The 24029-nt window shown below is 42.6% G+C and overlaps 1 long non-coding RNA gene across 1 annotated transcript in view; it reads right to left on the bottom strand.

Annotated features, from left to right (window-relative positions):
* LOC132370332 (uncharacterized) overlaps nt 1-24029 on the bottom strand; it is a 135184-nt gene that overhangs the window by 6366 nt on the left and 104789 nt on the right. The window contains exon 3 of the long non-coding RNA XR_009504548.1: nt 1443-1520. This is a non-coding gene — a long non-coding RNA (uncharacterized LOC132370332). The remainder of the gene's footprint in view (nt 1-1442; nt 1521-24029) is intronic.

Here is a 24029-nt window from a genome sequence, read left to right as displayed (position 1 = left end):
ATATAGGACAATCTGTCTCTTCTGAGAGAGAACATTCAAAAGCAGTAGACTGATGAGACGCGCAACAGAGGATTTACCTCATATACTGAAGCAGTGTAGGTTGGCTTGGGGATAAATTTTAGGGAATGCAAGGAATTTTACTTATTTTTCCATTTCGTTTACTTTCATGTTGCTATTTCTCTTGTGGGGAAGCAATCCTAGATACCTAAGGTCTGATGTTTTATAAATCAAGTCTCTGTGTTTACTTAAGTACATACATGTACATATATGCAGCATGTTGCACTGCTTGAGAAAAAACATTTGATGTGTTTGTTCTCAATCTTCTGCAAAAAGCAGGGTCTGTTCAAGTCAGTTCGCGGCTGGGTTTACTGCTCAACTAGGACAGTAAATGAGGCTGTTCTACAACCTACCGCCTGTAACTTGATGGGCCCACATCACAGACGTCTCAATAGCAGAAAGCGTAAGAGCTCAGCGATGAGGCTCCATCAGAGGGCCAGGAGAGCACAGAGGAAGGGAGGAGGAGTTCCTCTGGGTGGGACCAGAACGGCTTCGTGGACCCAGATACTGGAGTTGTTTCATCCTCCGTGCCTTGGACTTGCATTGTTCTGCCTGGAATGTCCTTCCTCATCTCCCACCATCTTCTTTTTGTGGGTAATTTTCCATCTTCTTCAAGAATCAGTACTGATCCCATCTGAAGCCCTTCCTGACCAGCACCTTGCCCTGTGTGTCCTTAGAAATCCTGTGCAAATCTCAATCCAAGTACATGACGCAGGAATGATGCTGCCGTCACCATCTTCCTGCTATAAAATTCGCTATTGTACACTCCTGTTCTTCTGCTGCGTCATGTTTTCCCACGTCCCTCTCCCCCCAACTCTTTCTGAGTAGGGTTGCCAGATAAAAACAGAATGCCCAATTTAAACTGAATTTCAGGTAAACAACAAATAATTTTTCGCATAAATATATCCCCGATATTCCATGTGTTGCTGTATTTTTATTTGCTAAATATGGTAGCCTCATCCTGAGACCCCTGAGTTCATGCCTGTTCCCGCCTCCCCGTCCCCCTGCGGCAAGGGGTGGGGAGATGCACTCAAAGCTGCAGATGCACTTTCTCAGCATTGACCTCCCTCCCCAGCCGGCCCTCCAGAAGAAAGGGGGTACCCCTTGCACACCCCTCCAGAATACTGGACGAGTAATCTAAGGTCAATTTCAGACCCATTTGGTGTTTTTTCTCCTGTACTGGGTGTATTTATTCAATAGAAATGAAGTTTAAGTGTTTTGTTCAATATAAAAACACTTGCTCAGATGTTTTGAAATAGGAGGGTTACCGCTTGCTTTTCATTTAAATGTGGTTTCATGAATTGTATGAATTCTACGACACTTTGAAATCTGTTAAGTCCATGTTTAATTTCAAAGTATGGCCAGCTGGATGTAGTGACATTTACCTTGTCAGTTCCTGCTGGTTCTTTCAACCCATTCTGTCCTGGAAGAAGCAAGGGAGATGCAGCTGGCAAGGTATGAACCTGCAGAAACACAGCCAACCCCATCAGACAGTGTCCAGCATTGTGAAATATCTTCAAGCTCAACATGCCCTCCTTATTTCACTATTTTAGCAAATGGAACTTTAAAAGCAAAAATAGCAACATCTTGGATTTCTCTAACAAATCCTTTCCACCAAGATTAACATTCTTTCCACTTACACCCCATCTCCCAGGGTGAAAAATTGCAACAAGAATAATTTATGGCACTGTTGCCCTAACTTTTTTATATCATCACACACAGGAAGCTATAACAATTGCATATTTGGGATACCTTGGAAAAAATCTGGGAGATTCTATTTGAGACTTAGTAATAAAATTAATTAAATTTCATTACTTACTTTTTAAATTAGCAAATGTTACAGAAGATACTAAATATGGACTTTGTATAAACTCTCCCAGTAAAATAAATCATTTTCTATTTAGAAACATCTAATATCTGCTTTTAAAATGTAATGACTAGGGAATTCCCTGGCAGTCAAGTGGTTAGGACTCCGCACTTTCACTGCCGTGGCCTGGGTTCGATCCTTGGTCGGGGAACTGAGATCCCACAAGCCACATGGCACAGCCGAAAAAAAAAAAAAAAGAAAGTAATGATTAAAATCACATATGCCTTCTATATTATTAGACAAAATATAAAATATTAGAGCAAATGAAATCAGGAAAAAAATCTAACACTTTATAGGGCAGGCAAAGCAAAGAACATCACTGATGGTAAAAAAAAAAAAAAAAATCATGACTAAAAAATAATCAAACTAATACCAGGACATTTTAACAGGATGATCCAAGGAAAGTGAATTGCATGTAGCTTCCCAGGACACTCTGGTGTGTGTGTGGGGGGGGGCGGGTGAGGGGGTTATTCACAGAGTTTTAGACACCCAAATAGTCGTTACGGAAGTCAGCAAGTTTACAGATGAATCCATACAATGAATGTTCAAATAGAGTTAAAAATTTCTAAATAGTTATCAAAACTGCTTTTATATACTTTCCCACTATAAGAAACTTCCAACCATCCATATCTCGAATAAATGCCTTGTAAACTATCCCAGCCACCCCAAGCCTGTCACAGCGCCCCTGGGAAGCTCTGCCTTAGAAATGAGATCATTCTGGTCCATTTCCAGCCCACTGTTCGTGCTACAAGCATAATGAAAATGAACAGGTACTGAAGAAGAGAAGTATTTTTATCTTTTAACCAAATCAGAATCTTCCCCAAATATTAAGGATTATGAAACACCGAGGTAAGTTCCCCACAGAAGACTCAGGGGTCGCCCTCCTTCCTTAGCCAGCCTTGGTGTGTGGAAAGGGCCAGTGAACCATCCCACTCCATCATATATTGGGAGCAACTGTGAAATGACAAGCACTGGCACAACCACTACAGATAGAAAAAAATGCAAAAAACTTGGTCCTAGTTGGGAGCTTACTGTGTGGAGAGTGAGACCAACACATAAACAGAGATACAAGGGCATCTGTGGGTCACCTGAGTCTCGCCCATGATGAGATTCAACAATTCTTAAGATTCAGTGATTCTTTCTTGCCCATCCTCAATTCATGCTATAACCAGACACATGCTTTTACAGAGCATCTGGCTGCCTTTCCCCTGAATAATTCTCTTTGCTCCAAGAACTTGCCTCAAGTTTGACTCTTGAGAGTGTTTTTCGCCTCCTGAAAAGTATGCTGCCTTTTCCCTTCTCGCTCTCCGCCAGCCCAGATGGTTTCAGAGCTTGGAAAGAAGGGCCCAGCATCACCAGTTACCACTGGGTGACTGTATCCCTACATGCCTGGAATGTAAAACCTAGATAAGTGGGGAGCGGGGTGGAAAATGAACCTAACAGTTTTTAGGACAAAAGTGTTTTCTCTACTCATCCCACTGCCCAGGGTTCAGCAGGGTATCACTGAGCAAACGGTTTTGAAATTGTCAGCCAAGCCTGTGCCTCTCAAGAGCCTGTCTCTCTAGTTCCATCCCTGAAAGGATCACAGTTTTGAGCCATGTGGCTTTCATGATTCTTTCATGGATGGCACATCCATCAGGGAGTCCCATCTGAGCCCCCCAGCAAAGTAGAATTAACTAATGTGCATAAATTAGCACCAAATGTCTACTCTTTGGAGAAATGCCAAAACCATTCTTTCCTACAACAGATAACTGCCCATCCCCATGTCCTATCAGCCTCCTTCTCCAACAATGACCTGCACCTCCTTCAACTCATGTTTAGTTTTATAGTTTATCAAATGATTTCAAATGCATTTCCTCATTTGACCTTTGACATTTGGGTGGCAGGTGACGTAGAAGTTTTATTTCCACTGCATAAATGAGAAAAATAAAGCTCAGAGGAGTCACATGACAAGCCCAAGTCACACAGCTAAAACCTGAAGGGCTGATTGTGGAACCAAGGTCTTCTGACTCAATCCGGTGTTCTTTCCAGGATACAGTTCACAGCCAGCGAGAGAGAAGGAGAGAAACACCTGAGAAGGCCAGTATCGAAGTTGAAGGAGCTCCCATGTCCTTTCCCCCCAACCCACAGTTCACTGGAAGTCGCTGATAAAGGTTCCATCAATGTCTGAGTCACCTTTGGCACATGGTTGATTCTGAGAGAAACTGCACAGGCACATGCACACACAGGCACACATTTACATATGTATAAAATGTATTATCCTCCCAGTATATAAAACGCTTTACCACACTCCACATTGTTCTTCTCCAAGCAATAAGTGCCCGGAACATAGTGGAAGCTCCATTATCTATTGGTTGAATGAATAAATTAATGCTCTCTCTCTCTCATTCCTTTTTACATCTCAGAATGGTCCTTCTATTTCAGCCGGTCTCATCTCCTAACTGCCCCACCAAGCAGGCCGAAGGACTGGAATAGGCTCCGTGTCAGGATGCTTTATTTACGTGACTACGTGGATCAGAGCCAGACACGAATAAAACCATGGTTCCCGTTCTGCTCAAGCACCGTTTACAAACTGCAGCTTCAGAGGTGACTGAGGTAAACGACTGTTTCAAAACTTTGGGACAGATAATCCTTTGAAACAGATATTCAAATCTCATTTTATAGATGAACCGATACAAGCTCAAGGAAATTAAAAGATTAGCCAAAGATGACCAAACCGGCAAGTGACAGAGACAGAATTTGAACTCACTTCTGACCACTGGGTTACCATGTGCATCTAGTGTCTGGCATGGTAACTGGCCTCCCAGTACTCCTTGAAGGTGTCTGGAACATGATACTTGGGGTGCTATATGCTGGCTGTTTACTCAGCCTACAAGGCTCCCCCCTAGAGCTGCTGGGTGATGCCCAGCTCCCGCACCTCCTCCAAGGCTTTGCTCATTTTTTACCTGCTCACTGAGCCCTCCCCTCATCGCCCTAAATTGCAATCCATCCTTTCCCTCACCCCCATCACTCTAGGTCCCCCCCCATCCTACTCTGTTTTTTGCCATAGGACATAGAACTTTGCCACATATCATAGCATTTAATTATTTATTATGTTTATAGATATTTTCTAAGTAGGCTTTGCTATGGTGTGAATTTGTCTTTTTAAATTCATTTATGGATCCTGAACACTAAGAATACTACCAGAAAGATAGCAAGCGTTCAATAAATATTTTCTAAATTGAAGGAATAGGGACTTCCCTGGTGGTCCAGTGGTTAAGAATCCACCTTCCAATGCAGGGGAAGCAGGTTCGATCCCTGGTCGGGGAACTAAGATCCCACATGAAGCAGGGCAACTAAGTCTGCGCGCCACAACTACTGAGCCTGTGCACTGCAACTACTGAGCCCACGTGCTCTGGAGCCCGTGCACCACAACTAGAGAAGCCCGCGTGCCACAACTAGAGAAGCCCGTGTGCTTCTCTGAAGACCTCTGAAGATCCCACATGCCGCAACTAAGACCCGATGCAGCCAAATAAAAAAATAATAATAAAATAATAAATTGAAGGAGTAAATGAATGGTAGGCACTCAGTTAGTATTTGTTGAATGAACCAAGAGCTTATTATCTAAGCTACCCCATGGTCCCACTTATTAAATGCTCCCTATATGCTAGGCCCAGTGACATAAGTGATCTCATTTAATTAGCCCCCAAGCTCTTCAAGCTAGATAATCAAATTCCCTGTTATAAAGATATACATGCTCAGAGAAATTAAATAATTAGCCAAAGATCACACCACTGGTAAGTGACAGAGGCAGCATCTGAACTCAGTTCTAACTCCAAAGCTTGGGGGTCCTTCCATCCCAATACAACACTTCTCAGTGTACTCACAAAGGTATGAGTCACCTAGAAATGCATGGCCTCTATAAATGAAATATCGCCCCATAAAAAGTAGGTAAATCTTAGTCATTCACAGTTAATATTGCCTCATTTGACTCAGGTTAGACGTGAGAGCTCCATCACCTGAGATGAGGCTTGTTGTTCCCTACTGTTTTGGAGCCCAGAAGCAAGGCCTGTTGCTCAACCCAGTCTGGTAATTTGCATTTTTAATCATTCAAGAATTTAATTAGTATCATGGCCTTAATCAGGTGCACTGCAAATACAGCTGATGTCATCAGAGCTTAATTAGTTTGATAGAGAAAAAAGTTTTTACAGTCTGAATATGTCTCCACTGGTATAAAGGTGAAGGGTCTCAGGAGTTCATAGAAAAGGAAAGAAACCAACTTAAAATCTAGATGCTGTGATTAAAGACTTTTAAAATATATTACCTGGGAAAGGTTTCTGAAAGTGTACCACCACTCTAATAAAAATACGAAGGTAGCAAAGCGTCAGTGTCAACTATTTTTACAGCTCTATTCAGGTGTCATTTGCACACCACAGAATCCACCCATTGTAACTGTACAGTTTAATGATTATATGTAAATGTAGGGAGTTGGACAACTGTAACCGCAATCCAGTTTTCAGACATTTCAATCACCCCCCAAGTTTCCTCCAGCTGCAGTTTCTGCTCCTACCCCGCCAATCCTATGCAACCACCACTCTGCTTCTTGTCTCTATAAATTTGCTTTCTCTGGACATTTCATATAAATGGCATTACACAGTATAAATACCTCTGTGACTGTCTTCTTTCTCTTAGCATATTTTTGAGGCTCATCTATGTTGTAGAACGCATTGGTATTCCATTTCTTTTTACTGTTGACTAGTATTCCACTGTATGATATACCACATTTTGTTTCTCCATTCACCAATTCATGAACATTTGGGTTGTTTCCACTTTGGGGGTATTATGGTTTTGCTGCTGTGAATATTCACGTACAAAGTCTTTACAGGTACACATCCTTTCATTTGTCTTGGGTAAATTCTTAGGGGTGAAGAGGAGAAGTCTCATACTCAATCTCCATTTCACATTTTAAGCAACTGCCAAACTGTTTTCCAAAGTGGCTATTCCATTTCACATCCCCACCAGCAACACATGAGAGCAACCACTGATTCTTGAAATGCCTTAGACAGTAGAATTGAAAATCTTCAACTCTTTGTGTCCGATCTTTGAACTTCAGCCTTGAAAGAAAACGTGAAATGCTCAAATCACACTGTAGACAGAGAGGAGGAATGATGGGAAATTAATTGGAATCAATGAGGTTTAGAGAAGAGAAGGGATTTTCAGCAAGTAAGTCTTCTCAGGGATGGTATTTTCAGATTTCATTTGCTAGGCAATTAAATTAATCAATTAAATAAAATAACTCTCCAGAAAGATCAGTTACATTTGCCATAAAGATTGCTCATTTACCCCAATTTACCCTGTGGTTTACATAACAAAGACACTGGTTTCATTTATTTCATTCTCCCTATTTTTATCTCCACATCATGAAGGGAAGGAACACTCTGTGGGCTTTAGAATGTGTTAGTCAGACTGGATTGAGCCCACTCACATGTGGGAAACTCCAAGTTGTTTCATTTTGCTTGTGATCTTCAAAACTCTTGATAAGATACACATCATGAAAAGAAGGATAATGTGGCCAACTCTTGGGCTGCAAATTTAGTCTGGGAATAAATTTAGGTTCCATGTTGTACAATTCATGGGTTCATTCATTTATTCTGGAAAACATTAATATGTTCCTTGAGATACTAAGAGGAGAAAGACATGGGCTGTGCTTTCAAGGGAGTGACAGACTTGTCAACTAATACTGCAGTGGAGTGCTGTAAGTGCTATCGTCAAAGCAAATACAGACGGGAGGGAGAATGCAGGCACGAAAAGGGAAAAGGACAGAAAAGTCATCTCAGAAGAGGTAATTCTTGAGCAGTTGTGTTAAAGTAGGTATTTGTCAGAGAACCAGGAGCGGAATAAGGGGCGGTGGCGGCGGGGGTGATGGGGGGTCATTCTAGCCAGATGCCAGAAGACGAGCAAGGGCCCGGACCCCTGACGCAGAGTGTATTCAGAGACCCGCCTTTAGCGTGGCTGCAGCATATAAGGGGTACCCAGGGGATGAGGCAGGAGGCAAGGCTGGCGAGAGCCTTACTTGTCCTAGAAAAGAGACGAAGTCATCCTATAGAAAATAGTGGCTGATTGTAGGATCTTATATAGGATCTGACACTGTAAGATTTGAATTTTATTTAGCTTACTATTACTAGTCAAGAGGAGAACTAGGAGGCCAGTGAAGAGAGGACTGTAGTAGCCAGGCTAGACGCATGAACTAAGGCAGCAGCAGCACAAGTAATAAGGAGGCCTGGGATAGGATGAATGTTGAAAGGGTACGATCTAGAGCAGTGGTTTGGTGTGGAGAGCAGTGATCCGAGGCCCACGATCAAACGCAGACTTCCTAGGTCCCACCCCCCTGACTTACCATACTGGACTCTGGCCTAGGAATCTTCATTTTCATAAGCACCCCAGGTGATTCCAATGCAGGGTGACTTGAGGGTAGTTATCTCGAGAGTGTGGAGACTCATCACACAGAAGAGCCTTGTGGAGAACCACTAAATCTAAAGCTACCACTGGGACCAGTGAAACGGGGGTGGGGTGGCTTCTGAGAACAGACTGGTAAATGCTGGGTGAGTTTTGCCACTGGTCGCTGCTCAACTGGCCCCTCATGGCTCACCGTGAAGAAGAAAACTGCACTTCAAAGAAAAACAATTTACAATTTGTCAACCTAGGCAACAGACTTTAATCAAAGCCTATTGGCCTGTGTATAAGATTCCAAAGAGGCTTACTCACGCTCACCTAAAACGAATTTCTATCTCACCACACAGATAAGAAACTTCACCTTCCTATGAGTTAGCTCCTGGTGCAAAAATTTTTATTCTGCCTTCAGAATCTGCGATCTGTCTTTCCACCTATGCTAGATCTCAGTATCAGGCATACCTCTGAGATACTGTGGGTTCAATTCCAGAGCAATGCAATAGAGCGAATATCACAATAAAGTAATTCACAAAAATTCTTTTGTTTCCCAGTACCTATAAAAGTTATGTTTATACTATCCTATAATCTGTTGTGTGCAATAACATTATGTCTAAAAAAAAACAATGTACATCCCTTAATTAAACAATACTTTCTTGCTAAAAAATGCTAACCATCATCTGACAATGCAGGGTTGTAAAACCTTCCATTTGTAAAAAAAAAAAAATCTATCTGCGAAGCGCAATAAAGTGAAGCACTCTAAAACACAGTTTGCCTGTATTATCTCTTATATACCATGAACTCCAAAAGAGTAGGAGCTGGATTTGTCCAAAATCATTTTGTTTTGGTGCACCTATGGAAAATAGGCACAAAATAAATGCTTTGTGTTGATGAAGCTGCAACTATGTTGATGCTTTATTTGCATATTGCTATAAGTGCTAAAGATATAATTTGCGTATTATGCCAATTTGAGAGAGTGGGGACTGTGCTACGTTTTGCTGTGCACAGTATCTTTAAATGCAGAAAACACCAGGGTAATAAATGAAACATTTTAATTAAGTGCTGTGGCACCCTATTCATACACTTCTCTGTTACATGGTTCAGATAACTGTGTCAAATAATGTCCTTATTAAACTTCTACATTCATGACAAGCCTAATCAAACATGGCTAGTCTACCCCTGATCAATTTTTTATTGTGTCCCCCAACCAGAATGATAAATACTGATTCATAAGACAGCCTCCACTTATGGCACGATTGTTTCATGCCAGGTACCACACTCAGTGCTTTAGTGAAAGATTACATTGACTGTTCACAATGACCTTAAGTAGTGGATACTATTATTAGCCCCATTTTACAGATGAGAAAACCAAGGCTTAAAATAGTTAAGTAAAAAGTTCAAAGCATGTGACAAGCAATCAAGGAGCAGGGATTTTAGGTCAGCTGAGCAGGCTCTAATAATGAGCCCATCTTGTTTCTCAAGTTTCCATTCCATCTAAGCAATGAAACAAGTGGATTTAACGTGATAGAAAATGAAAAAGAAAATCTAGAGTATGGAAAATCCCATGTTATGATAGTAATCTCAGGAATTACCAGCTGGGAATTTACCCCAAGTCTCTTCTAGGGGTGTGACGGTCCATGTTTAATGTGTCACTCTCCAGGGAGGGAAAAGCCCTGGTCTGTAGCATTTTCAGATTTCCATGCTATACATGTTCTCACCACCCTGCCATTACAAAAGGTGGAGCTGGGGAGAGAACACAGATTGTGCCTGTTTCCTCCTAAAGGTCAGGGTTCTCATGGTCTCTGAACAAGCCCCAGAGACCCTGGACCAGGGAGAAGATACTTGTCCTGTTTTGCAGGAGGACCCAGTGCCAGGGAGAGGGTGGAGAGCGACAGAGTGGGGGGATGCAAGTGCCACCAGGCTATTTTAATTAAAAAGTGATGACAGCTGAATATATTCCCCATCTCTGTGGCTAATAGCTTCCTGACCTAGACCTCACTCGCTAGACCCACTCCCGAAACCAGACGGCATTCGTCCCCATGGGGCTTCTGTTATTGGCTGGCCGTCTCAACAGACGCAGGTCCAACCAAATCCATGTCTAATATGAGCATGCAAATGGGGAGATAAAAGGGAAAATGCGTATGTGTGAATCACAATCCACAGAGGGAGACGTGTCTCTATGCGGCTGCTTGGGAGGGAGGACACCGAAGGTCACTGTTGTGGAGCTCCTCGGCAGCACAGGATTAATTCCGTCCAGCTGTCATTCATAGCTATCACTTTTATCAATTCATTTGACACATTAAAAATATTTGATTGGATGTCTTGTGACGAGGGCCGTGTGTGTGTGTGTGTGTTGGTTAAAGCATGAGTTCCGCAGTCAAACGTGCCTGCAGCATTTCATCTGCTTCCAATACCATTTAATCTTATTATTGTGTCCATTTTACAGCTAAGAAAACAGAGTCAAAGGACATAAATGATAGTTTCTGAACTAAAACCCAACCTTCCTGCAATGTCTTCTTGGATGATTCTAACCCGGGGTAGACAGCCCATTCCTATTACACTCACTGACTCTGTACAAGTGGGATTAGCTTTGCCTTGCCACACGGATGCCCTGTTATATCACTTGTTTGGCTTCTTTTCTGGCCTAAAACATAAATTGTCATGGGCAGAAACCATGGGCAGATCTCATGAAGCTAGGCTCCAGGGAGATGCTCAATTTTTAAAATTGATTAATAAATAATTGACCTACTAATAAATAATAAATAAATTATTGACCTACTGTATCCGTAGGTCCACTGATGGAATGAAGCTCTGGGAATTCTAGAATTGGGAGGAAGAGTCAACAGTTTGGAATGCTTATTACATGGTAAGCCCTAAGCGAGGCGCCTTACGTATACGGTTTTATTTAAAACGGTATGGTTGATATTGTGACTTCCATTGTACAGATTTTTGTAAAAGGCTCAGAGAAGTTAAGAAGTTTGCTAACACCACATTATGGGGCTGCTGCAAAGCTGCAACTTAAGTCTAGGCCAGTCTAACTCCAAAGCCCAGCTGTGCTGCTCTGGAGCTCATCACGTCCATCCCACGGCACCTGTGAGAGGAGACACCTGAACACAACTCCAGTGGGCGGGGATCATACCTCACTCGGAAAGTAATTCCAAATGTGCATGTGGTAACATCTTCCAGGTTCTGTTAAGCCTAACATTCAGAAACGAGTTCTTCATGTCTGTCTTAATTCTCCCTTGCTTCCATTTCAGGCCATTCCCCTTTGTTTGCTAGGCAAGAAGATGGAAAACAGCTGGCTACCATTTCCTAGACAATAATCCTTCTTGGACTGGAAAATTCCTATGACATGATCTCAACTTCCTTTTTCTCTGGTACAAACTACAGCCACACACCGCTTCCAGTGAAGTCTGTCCCACCTGATAGGCTTTCCTACGCAGACGGAACTATGGCTGTCAGCAGGGAACACGAGGAGCCACCAGCGGGACTGGATAATCCATGGACAGATGCTCCTGGATCGAAGATTCATGCTGAAAGCAGCTGTCGGAGCAAGGCGGCAAAGTCCTCGGAGGAAAGAAAGATGTTGGGAACCCGTGTGCAGCCCCCCAGTTACCACCCCCCCCGTCACCCCTGGCCTCAGAATAAACTCAGAGCCAGGATATGAGGTGGGGGGGGACAGAAGGGAGACGAGGAGGCCACGGCAGCTACTAATCTGGGGAAACCAAGGGTTGGCAGGCAGCCCCCAAGGCCCCGGCACCTGGGGAATAAGGGCAGCTGCTCAGAAAACATAAAAAGCCAGTGGAGACCAGAAGACGGGAGCCTTTGAAATGACAATGTTAAATGTTGGGAACCCAGTGGCTACGAAAGGCATTGCCAAGTGTCACGCTGAAAACAGGAAAGCTTTCCTGGGCCCTGGCTGTGAAGGCCAGGGAACAATGAAGGGGAAGCCTGTACGGAAAATAACAGCGACACAGAAGCCTGCGCTGGCTTGGGGAAACCCCTTCTACGGTTCTTCCAGAAAGCACAGGAAACAACAGGTGGGCAGTGGGCCTGGCCTCCACGCCACCTCCCTCCCCATCTGCATGTGGTGTCGGGAAGGGCAGTGGTGGGGTCGGCTCCCCGACAGGGGTCAGAACAGCCCATTTTGAGAACAAAGCCTGTGCCGTTTACCTGCAGATCAAAGTTGGCTCTTAATAAGATGTGCGTTGGAGGGGGCAGAGAGAGGAAGGTCGTCCCTTCATTCCATTAAAAAGGGATTATGAGCCGACAGACCAGGTGAGCAGTGTGGTCTGTGAAAAGAAACTGGTCCTTTGGAAGCCAGGACTGTGGCTGAACAAAAGCCTTAAGAGACACAATCAGCAACCGTTCCCTGCAGCAGGGTGGTAAGGCATCAGGTCTGTGTTTGCGCGTGTGTGCAAGGGCGTGTGCAATCCTTCCTGCTGTTGCTAAGATGGTTTCCCCCCTCTCTGGCCTCTCACCCAATCAAAAGGTAGCAGCTGCTCATTGGCTGTCTGGCTTTATCGAATGACCATGACGAGCTGGAGTTGAGCCCACCTCATTGGTTCATTCCTTTGGCCCATTGTCAGGGGAGAGCAAATCAGACACCTAATCAATATTTTGTGAAGTGGCACTAGACTCCTGGCTAAATTTGCATTAACCTCCACCCTGTCTGTGTCTTTGCGCTCAGATAGCATCAGATTAACTTCAGAGGTAGAGGGAGAGGCAAGCAATCAAGCATTGCCATCCTTCAGCCACTCTGGATGTATTCCTGAGTCTAGGCAAAAATCTTGGAACGCCAAACATGCGACGGAGGAATTAGTTATAGACAAGATGTAAATCTCCTGAGCAGAAACATATGTTACTAGGCTGGATTAGCAGTGCCTTTTCTTGATGCAAACTGAATATTATCTTCTTGCTTGCTTGCTTCCTTCCTTCCTTCCTGTAGTCATTCAACAAATATTTATTGAACACCTACCTACTCTGAGTCAGGTTCAGGGGTGGCCCTGGATACATCACTGTGGCAGGCACGAAATGCTTCCTTTCTGGGCCACTCCATAGCAAAGCAGGGCACTAGACAGCAGGGTTCATCATATTCCAAACAAACTGGCTCTAAAGGAAACTGGGCTCTAATCATCATCCATTGGAATAAGAGGACCAAAGTTCCGCGGTTTGATGTGTCTTAGTGGGAGATGCAGATTCTGAATCAAAAGTTGGTCTAGTAACCAGGATTCCCCAGAATTCTACATAAATCTCAGATAAAGTGTAGGTACATAGTCATTCTGAGGAAGTGAAAAATGTGAGGTGTCAATAAATTTCCTCTCTCACAGAAAAATAGAAGCAACCGTGAAAGAAATCCCACACGCCCTCCACCACCACTTGGCAGCTAACGTTATGTCTGTGGCCCTCTCCTCTGTGTGCCTTCCTGCCCTAAGGAACAAAGAGATTGTGTTTCAGTCAAAACCAACCCTTTCGTTTATGCACTAGCCCCATCCTCACTCCCCAACTCAAGGAGGTCCTGTAATTCTCACCTTGCTCTCTGACATCATCACATTTTCCAATTTTCCCTCTTTTTTGGTCATTCTCAGCATCATGGAAATATGCTGCAATATCCTCAACTTGAAAAGTGAAGATAATAAAGAAAAAAAAATTCTTTATGGAACCAAGGCAGATGTTCAGCTGGAACACACTGGTACTACCATCCTGATTATGAACATACCGAAACACTTCTGGACCTGCTGATAAACACCCACTACCCTGAGCTTCCTAAGTACCCCCTCGCCTACTTTTCCAACCCAACCTCTCCGCTGGGACCTCCTGGACATTCCATAGTCCAGCAACCGAAGGGTTAAAGTCTGGATCAGCAGGCCTACCAAGTCTGCTCCAGACCCACAGCCAGCATCCTGTCTGATCCATCAGAGCCTGCGTCATATTTATTAATATCACGCCTGCTTAGACCCTACCTTTTCTTTGAATCATTCTCCCCTCCTCCCCCATTACTTTCTTGCCCTTCATAGCAAAGATGTCTATTCTCACTGTCTCTATTTCTCTTCCTCTTTTATTCTGAACACGTTCCAATCAGGTCACCTTTCCAATCTTTCCGGCATCACAGCTTTTGCCAAGGTTAGCACTGAACCTTCACTTTGCCAAATCCAAAAATCAGTTCTCAGTCTTCATCTTATTTAGCTTATTAGCAGCGTTTGACACACAGGTGGCCACTTTGTCTCCTTAAACGCATCTTACTTTTTTACTGCCTTTCGCATTTCTGATGCACCAATCTCTCTTCAAGTTCTCCTCCTTCCCGTCAGTCTGCCTTTTTAATTCTGTTTTGCATTTTTTAATTAAAGTAGAGTTGGTTTACAATGTTGTGTTAGTTTCAGGTGTACAGCAAAATGATTCAGTTTTATATATACATATTCTTTTTCAGATTCTTTTCCTTTATAGATTACAAAATATTGAGTATAGTTCCCTGTGCTATACAGCAGGTCCTTGTTGGTTATCTATTTTTTATATAGTACTGTGTATCTGTTAATCCCAACCTCCTAATTTATCCCTCCCCCCACTTCCCCTTTTGTAACCATAAGTTTGTTTTCTATGTCCTTTTGTAACCATAAGTTTGTTTTCTACGTCCCCATCAGTCTGCCTTTTGTTCTCCTTTGCTGGTTCCTTCTCACCTTCTTGACCTCTAAGCAATGACGGGCTCTAGGGTTCAGTCTTGGGGCTTCACCTTCTTTTCTCTCTACATTCAGTCTCCGGTGATCTAGTCCTTTGACACTGAATACCATCTAAACTCCAATGATTGTCAAATTTCTATGTCCTGCTTCAACATTTCCCCTAAAGTCTAGATTCAAACATCCAATTGTCAACCCTGCATCTTCACTGAAAATGGTCCCACTTGCTCCTAGTCTCCTTCATCTCCATTAAGTGGAAACGTCATTCTTCCCATCACTCAGTCCAAAATCTCTGGACTCAGGCTTGAGTCTTTGAGTTCTTTTTCTCACATCACACTAAATCCACCAGCAAATTCTATAGTTCTACCTCCAAATCAGATTCAGAATCTGACCGTGTATCACCGCCTCCTACCACTGCCACTCAAGACCAAATCACTACCATGTTTACCCTTTATCACTGCAATGACCATCCGAAGGTGTCCCTGCCTTCACCCTTGCCCCTTAACCATCTCTTCTCCACGGAGAGGCAGAATAAGTCTCTGCAAATCCAGTCAGCTCATGGTACTCCTCTGCTCAAAATTTTCAAATGGCTTCTATCTCCTCCAGAACGAAATCTAAAGTCTATATGCGCTATACCTAGGCACTAAAAGGAGCCCGTAGTTTATTAACTAGGTTCCAGTTTTAATCTACTATGTGACCATATTGCAAATATGTTGTTAATCACAAGGAAGAACGGGCAAGGATATGAATGATTTATTATACAAATCTAAAAACAAACACAACAACAAACAAAAAGAATCTGTGTGCAACTTAAATCTTGTTGGTCAGTTATGAACATTAACTTTTTATTTAAGGGCAACATGTTCCCTGTATGTGCATTCACATGATTTCATTTTGTCTCCACTGACATCATAAGCTGACATTAAACCATATCTAATTTCCAATGTACACACTGAACACTCAAAACACCTGTTGAATAAACGAATGCTTAGGAAATGGACTTCTTATTTCTTGCCTGTGATATGATGACGATGATAACAAGAACCGTGATTTGAATATCTACTGTGTAAAGTACGGTATCTTACACATTTACATTACATTTTTACCCCAACAACTTTATTGTCTCCATTTTAAAGGTAATGTCATAGTTCTGTGGCTCAGAAAAGTTGAATACCTTTCTCAAGGTATCATAATAAGTGGGAGGGTTTGAGATTTGAACAATGGTCTGGGTGGCTTCAATGTCTATGCTTTTGCCATAGCCGTATCACGATGAGTCACTGTATACCTACGACACTTAACATTATCACGTTCCCATCATCATTTCAACAAACCTCCAAAGATCACTGAAAAGTGAGAGACAGATATTCCTGTCCTTGCTTTATGAGTGGACATGATAATTCCAAAGAAGCTCAAGGTCAAGCAAGGAGATAAAAAGTCCAGGCTTCTGTTCCCTTCTCCCAGTATGTCTGCACTCATGTCTTATGCTATCTTACCTATATTTTTCTTAGCTAAGTGATTTGGACCCATTTACCCATTGAGTTCCAGAACAGATTCCCTAGAGCCTATAATCCCATAATTTTTATAGTTTATTAACCACCTTTCTCATACACCATGCTTTAAAATGCCAATTCCCTAGGAACATAATACTATTTTCTAGAGATGCTCTCAGGCCCATCAGAAGCAGAGTCCAATTTATCAACCTTCTAATGTCATGTTTCAATCAGGTTTTTGTTTGTAATAAGAAAAAAATCTAAACGAATTCAAAATTTGGGCACATGAACTTGCATATTCTGACACAATCCAATAGAAAACCATATTGAGTGTGATAAAAATCCCCTAGATTTTTGAGAATCAAGCTTCTATTAACTAATCATGACTTACCCCTATTTACACCCAAAATGCCCCTTTTTGTCAGTAGCCTCTGTGTTGAATGATTCTTCTGTGCTCAAGGGGAAGAGCCAAAGAGGGGGACCCTTTCAAGGAAACAGAAGAGTAAAATGACAGTGCATAGCTTCTACCAAAAGATTGATCTGCAAAGCCAGGTAACCATGAAGCCCCAGCTGGCTAAGTGAATCACAATGAGAGTTTAGTTATTAGGAAAAGCATAGCTTTATTTCAGTTCTCCAAAGGAGAAAACAGTAATTCATACAAAGCTCTGTGAAGGGGTCAACTCCATGGAACAAATAAACAAAAGAATGGCCATTCAGTCATTCAACAAGTATGCCCGCTGCCTTTAAGGTGCTGTTGTCAGTGTTACAAAGGGAAATCCTTTGTGAAATGGTCCATTGTATTTACAAGTTGTATGTTACAGAGCCACTTTGAACTTTGCCTCTAGGCACTTCAGCACCTGTATACCTGTACACCCTGCTGGAGGACCACCGCCCTGGGAAAATCAGAATAGTAACTATCCTTGCGAGTGCGGTCCACAGAAAGAATTTAAACGTATATAAACACAACGGAGACAATGAAAACAAGCCAATCTCTTTTAAATGAAGTGCTAAGATTCTAGGCTGCTTAGAAGAAATATTCTGAGACAAAGATAAGTCTAGTGGTTGCACAAGCTATGTAACTCCAGCTCATGGCCCAGGAACCCAAATAACTGCATTTCTCAAAAAGTTGGTTAATTCTGGTTTGGCTTACTAAAATTAATTCTGCAGCTGGTTGTTCAAAAATCAATCCATTTTCTTAAGATGAGGTGTACTCTGGAGATACAATAGATGCTATCACATTTGTATTGTTAATATCTCTTCTTGTAAGTATTTTCCACATGTGTGATCCATGCTCATGGAATTCCTGAGGGCAGCATTAGAGCTAAGTTTTTCCGAAGCCTTCTTATCCTCTAGAATTTTATCAGTGCTGAGTATAGATAGGACTCTTGTAGGAAGTCCAAAATCTAAATCAAAGGCCTCACAAATGAGAACACTTCTGCGGACTGCAAAGAGATTACCATGACACTGAGAACCAAAGGCAGAGACATGTTGGGGACCTACCAACTCACATGACTCAGAGCTGGAAAGGATTTGGGTAGGTTTTGCCTGATGCTCCTGGATCCTCCATGAGGACTGCAGGGCTTTGCAGAGGAAAGTCTGAGGACTACTGACTTAGCCTACCTTCTCATTTCTCAGAGAGAGAAATCAAGACCAAGAAAGACAAAGTGCCTCATCCAAAATCACATAACCGGTTATTGCTGACTCCCAAGACAGCCCTTTTCCTCATACCAGACACCTCTCCATTTCAGTCTACTGCAGTCTCTCTACAGCAAAATTTCCTCTCTATTTCAGGCAACCAGAGCAGGCCAGCTTGGGTCTGAGCCACCCAAGGCTATTTGTCAGTGCCAGTCTCCCACCAGGCCATGTCAACCCTGGCATCTGGCCCTGGTCCCTAGCACTTATGCTCTTGTGATTAAAGAGTTGACATATGACATATACAAACAAACTGTAACTTAAGCACGACATGGCTGGCAAGTAGAGGCCTAACGTGGACAAGTGCTGACTCATAAGAAGGAGCCAGTTTGCAGATTTCCAGTCTTGTTTGTCTCTGGTGACAGGGACATAAATATTGCAATGGCTTAAAGGAGTCTTTTATAACTTCACCCAAAATATTCCTCAACCCACGGCAAGTTTAACAAAACTTACGTTATCCCATGTTGGTTAGGTGGGACTGTTTGCAGGCCAGTGGGTTCGAGTTATTTTCAGGTTTGAGTCAGGATTTCATTACTCAGTGCGACTTGCCAGGGGCAGCATGGTGGTAAGATTCTTAGTGGCTCTTTGTAAAAACCAGGACACCTATTGGCTCAGACTATCTATGAGTGTATATGACTTTGTCAGTTCTCTTCTTGGGACAGAGCCCATTCCCAAGAGGCCCCACCAAGACGAGACCTGAAAGACCTGAAAGACCAGAGCAGCATAATCTGGGGCGTGTGCTGTTTTCCTCTATTGTTGCAATCTGGTTGTGGCTGTCTCACTGCACTACCAAGTTGTATTTCTGGTAATAATAAATAATCTGGAGACTTGCTGCTCGAATTGAGGTCAAGTACACTGGCATCACCTGGGAGCTTTGTTAAATGGGTGGAATCCCAATCCCCACCACAGACCCACTGCATCAGAATCTGCATTTTAGCAAGATCTCCAGGTGATTGTGTATACATTAAATGCAGGAAGCACTGATCTAGAGATGAAGACCTTGCCTTTCTGCCTTCTCCATTAGCTCTGTCTATAAGGTTTCAGTAAGGGGACCACTTCAGGTTCTCTGGGCATTTAAATGGAGAAAGAAAGGACCCCAATAAAATCCAACACTTCCTTAAAATGTATTCTTTTTTTTGCTCCAGCAGCAAGATCACCTCCATTTTTTTCCTCTAAGAGCAAACAATGGATACGCTTTGGACCATTTGGAGGAGGAATATGCATTGTGAACTGTGATATCCAAGAGTAAATATATTTGGTATTAAAGCACCTCTCCTTCACTTCTAGACATCCAATTGCCTCCAAGTCCTTTTGATTTTACCTCTAAAAGATTTTTTCATCTGAGTCCTCCCTTCCATCCCCACTGCTCTGCTTTAGCTCAGGTCCTTATCATCTATAACATGGGCATTAAACTAGTCTCTCAATTGCATTCCTTATCTCCCTATCTAGTATTTTTGCTCTTGTCCATTGCATCCTCCAAACTGTCATCAGAAAGAACATTCTCAAAGGCAAACCTCATCGTGTTATCTTCTGGTTTAAAGTCCTCTAACGATTTCTGATAAAGTCAATACTTCCAAGTTTTTGAAGCAAGGTCTTTGGTGATATTGTTTTTCTGTACCTGCCCCATCCTATTTCTCCCACTTTTATGCCAACCTCCTAATACACGTGTTCCATGCCTCTCCCTTTGCCCAAGCTGCCTCTCTACTGGGAATACTCATTTTTCTCTCTCTGCCAGATAAACCACTTCTTATCTTTTAAGACCAAATAATTCTTTTTATCCCCTCTGTGAGGCTCTTCCTTACCATGACTCTACCACCAAGGGAGAGCTGATCATCCTTGGAGCCCGACAGCACTTCATATTTGCTCTATTATCAGCACTTTCACTGAACTGCGGTGTTTGTCAGCTTGTCTCTGTCCTTGCACTGCTCCACGAGACCTTGAAGCCAGGAACCACGTCACATTCTTCTTTTGTATCTTGAGGATCAAGTGCCATTGTCAACATACAGTAGGCACTCAATGACTGTCTGATGAGTTACATGATTAAATGAATACAGTCGCTGTGGAAAATAGTTACCACCTATCTCTGGGAACTGTGAAAAATACACAGCAACCACAGAGCTGTGGAAATATTTTCAGTGGATTAATCTTTGAGATTCTCCAATGATGGATGCTAAGGAATTGAATTGATGTTATTAGTGAAAATAGCTGTGTTAGCTCTGCCACCACCCTAAAGGGAAATGATCTACCTCAAATCATTTATTAAACACCAGATCAGCAGAATTACAGCCTAAAGCAGAGCCGACAGTAAACGTGGACACCAGCCACTCTCTCTGGTGGTCATAGAGCTCTTTCCTTTGAGGCCCGATGGTGTTCTCAAAAGGGGAGAGAGACAAGATGTGAGCTCAACTGGAGAAGACAGTTCTAGAAACTGGGTCTCAGACTGGGCTCCCCCATATGCCCACACTGGGGTTCACAGGATGTTCTGCTTCAAGCTCAGCTCAACTGGTCTCAAGATTAATGAGGCCCTTGAGCGGGAAAGATTTCAGGACCTCCAGCTAAGCATTACTGCTCAGAGCTCAAGCTACACCCCTACCCTGTCTTCCACCTATCCCTCCAGCTGCTGAGGCCCAGAACCCACCTTATCCTCCAGTTTCTGCTGATGAAAACAATAATAATAATTCTATTTCACACATTAATACAACCTAACTATGTGCCAGGCACCAGTCTGGGTACTTCCTGTGTATTAACAAGTTTAATCTTCAGGACAAACCAATTTACAAGGTACTGAATTATTTTACAGGTGACGGAAGTAGAGACCCAGAAAAGTTTCCACCTATTGCTGGCTTCTTGGTTTCTCTTGATCATGGACTATTTACTGTAGATTCCATGATTTAACTTCTTTGGGTTTCCTTACACCTCAGATAATATGCTCTGAACTTGGAGATGGACCGGCACATCCTCTGTCCCCAGGCCACATGCCCCCTGACACCTCCCAGTCTGGCCATCCTATTTTACAGATTAATCTGCTAATTCTAGTCCTGTCCTGAAGAAGAGAGCAAAAGACAGTCATAGGATCATTTATTTTCCACTCTATTTAATATGGATACTTAATGCTGATACAGTTAAACTCAGGGTGTGTCATATGAATAAAATGCTGAGTGATGACAGGCACCCGCACTATATAATCTCTGAATTAGGGAAAGAGGAAAGACACGGTGCTGTTTTCAAGAGGCACATGGAAAAATGTTCAACATCGCTAATTATTAGAGAAATGCAAATCAAAACTACAATGAGATATCACCTCACACCAGTCAGAATGGCTATCATCAAAAAATCCACAGACAATAAATACTAAAGAGGGTGTGGAGAGAAGGGACCCTCCTACACTGTTGGTGGGAATGTAAACTGGTGCAGCCACTGTGGAAAACAATATGGAGGTTCCTTAAGAAACTAAAAATAGAGCTACCATATGATCCTGCAATCCCACTCCTGGGCATATACCCAGAGAAAAACATGGTCAGAAAGGATACATGCACCCCAATGTTCATTGCAGTGCTGTTTACAATAGCCAAGACATGGAAGCAACCTAAATGTTCAACAACTGAGGAATGTAAAAAGAAGATGTGGTACATATACACAATGGAATATTACTCAGCCATTAAAAAGAATGAAATAATGCCATTTGCAGCAACATGGACGGACCTAGAGTTTGTCATACTGAGTGAAGTAAGTCAGACAGAGAAAGAGAATAGCTCATATGTGCTATCTAAAAAAAAAATGATACAAATGAACTTATTCACAAAACAGAAACAGACTCATAGACAGAGAAGGAACTTACGGTTGCCTGGGGGGAAGCAAGGGGGGGATAGTTAGGGAGTTTGGGATTGACACGTACACACTGCTATATTTAAAATGGATAACCAAAAATAAATAGATAAATAAATAAAATGGATAACCAACAAGGACCTACTGTACAGCACAGGGAACTCTGCTCAATATTATGTAACAACCTAATTGGCAAAAAAATTTGAGGGCTTCCCTGGTGGTGCAGTGGTTAAGAATCCGCCTGCCAATGCAGGGAACCCGGGTTCGATCCCTGGTCCGGGAAGATCCCACATGCCGTAGAGCAACTAAGCCCGTGCGCCACAACTACTGAGCCTGCGCTCTAGAGCCCGCGAGCCACAACTACTGAGGCCCGGGCGCCTAGAGCCCGTGCTCCACAACAAGAGAAGCCACTGCAATGAGAGGCCCGCGCACGGCAACGAAGAGTAGTCCCCGCTCACCGCAACTGGAGAAAGCCCGCGCGCAGCAACGAAGACCCAACACAGCCAAAAATAAAATTAAAAAAAAAAAAAAAAATTGAGAAAGAATAGATACATGTATATGTATAACTGAATCACTTTGTTGTTCAACTGAAACTAACACAACATTGTTAATCAACTATACTCCAATATAAAAAAAAAGTTAAAAAAAAAAGAGTGCATCATTTTGCACGTTTCCCTAGACATCTATCTAGGCTCCATAAGTGCTCTCTGTGACAAAACACAGGATGTCCATTGACAAACTGAAGTAGCTCTGCATAACAAGACACAAATCATTACTGCTCCATTACCAGGGAGGGGGCATCAGTGGAAACACCTGGAACAGATTCGGGATTTTTGTCCCTATCCAGCCTTTTCAATGAACTGCACACTCATTTAATCTCACGTTTGTATAGTTCAGATAATAACAGCTCTCTGTTTCATGCTCACCGCTGATGTCACAAGAAGCTATTCGGCAACGATTGCCATTTCAGACAGTTAGGTGATCAGGTAGGAGAGCAGATTCACAGAAGAGGGAACAGAAGCTGTCCACTGCCCTGGGCTTGGACCTGGAAAGCAGCCTGCATTTCCAAACACGTGTACATAGAGGGGTGCATATCAATATCCCCTGTGGCACTCTGAAAAACACAGATTAGATTTCATTGTGCTACTACATCTCTCTAAATCAGAACCTGCCCACTATGGCCTGGAGATGTAGATAGAGATTTAGATACATAATTTTAAAAGGAGATCCTAATACATATTACTGATTAGGAAACACCACTAGAATTATCACCTGGGAAAAGCAAGAACACTAATGGCATATATATTTTGCTCCAGTAATATCAAGAAATATAAGTGAGATACTGATGAACTAATCCAGAAGACTTAGGAATACAGAAAGTGTCCTTAAATTTGGAGCACTCTGATATGTTGAAATGGGCTCTGTAAAAATCTCACCAATGATGACTGCTCCTCAAAGAGATCTAATTTGAAAAAAGAGGGAAGAAATGAATGTACAGCTGACCCTCACCTAAGACAAACATACTAAAAATTCTTAAATAACAAGAGAAATTAAGAGTATGAATATGAGTTTGAGAGAAGATTCATGGCAAGGTGTTTAACTATCGAGATGTTTGTTACTGATCTGGTACCTTTAAAGTATAATTTAATTTACATTACTTGCTGAGCATAATTTGAGGAAGGACTTATTTATCCATCTATTCTATGAAAATAAACTGATAATGGACTGTAAATGCCCAAATCCACAAAAACGAATTTTCCAAAGTCACAACACTGACCAGATGCTTCTTCTCTTTGGCCCCCCTGCTGGTGACAGCAGTTGCCTGAATCAGGAACAGCAGTTGCCTGAATCAGGAACACCACCGAAGACAAAGCTCCGACCCTATGATGGATCGTGCAGGTCTTACACAAACAGGACCCGCACAAAACTGCAGGAGCTTTGGGTCTTTTTTAACCAAGACAGGTCATTAAAAGAAATGAAAAGATGTCTTCTGGAGGCTTA

This window comes from Balaenoptera ricei, chromosome 8 (genome assembly GCF_028023285.1).
Source record: "Balaenoptera ricei isolate mBalRic1 chromosome 8, mBalRic1.hap2, whole genome shotgun sequence".
NCBI classification, from domain to species: Eukaryota; Metazoa; Chordata; class Mammalia; order Artiodactyla; family Balaenopteridae; genus Balaenoptera; species Balaenoptera ricei.
Note: the sequence above shows the minus strand (reverse complement) of the source record. Positions and strands in the feature narration are given on the sequence as shown.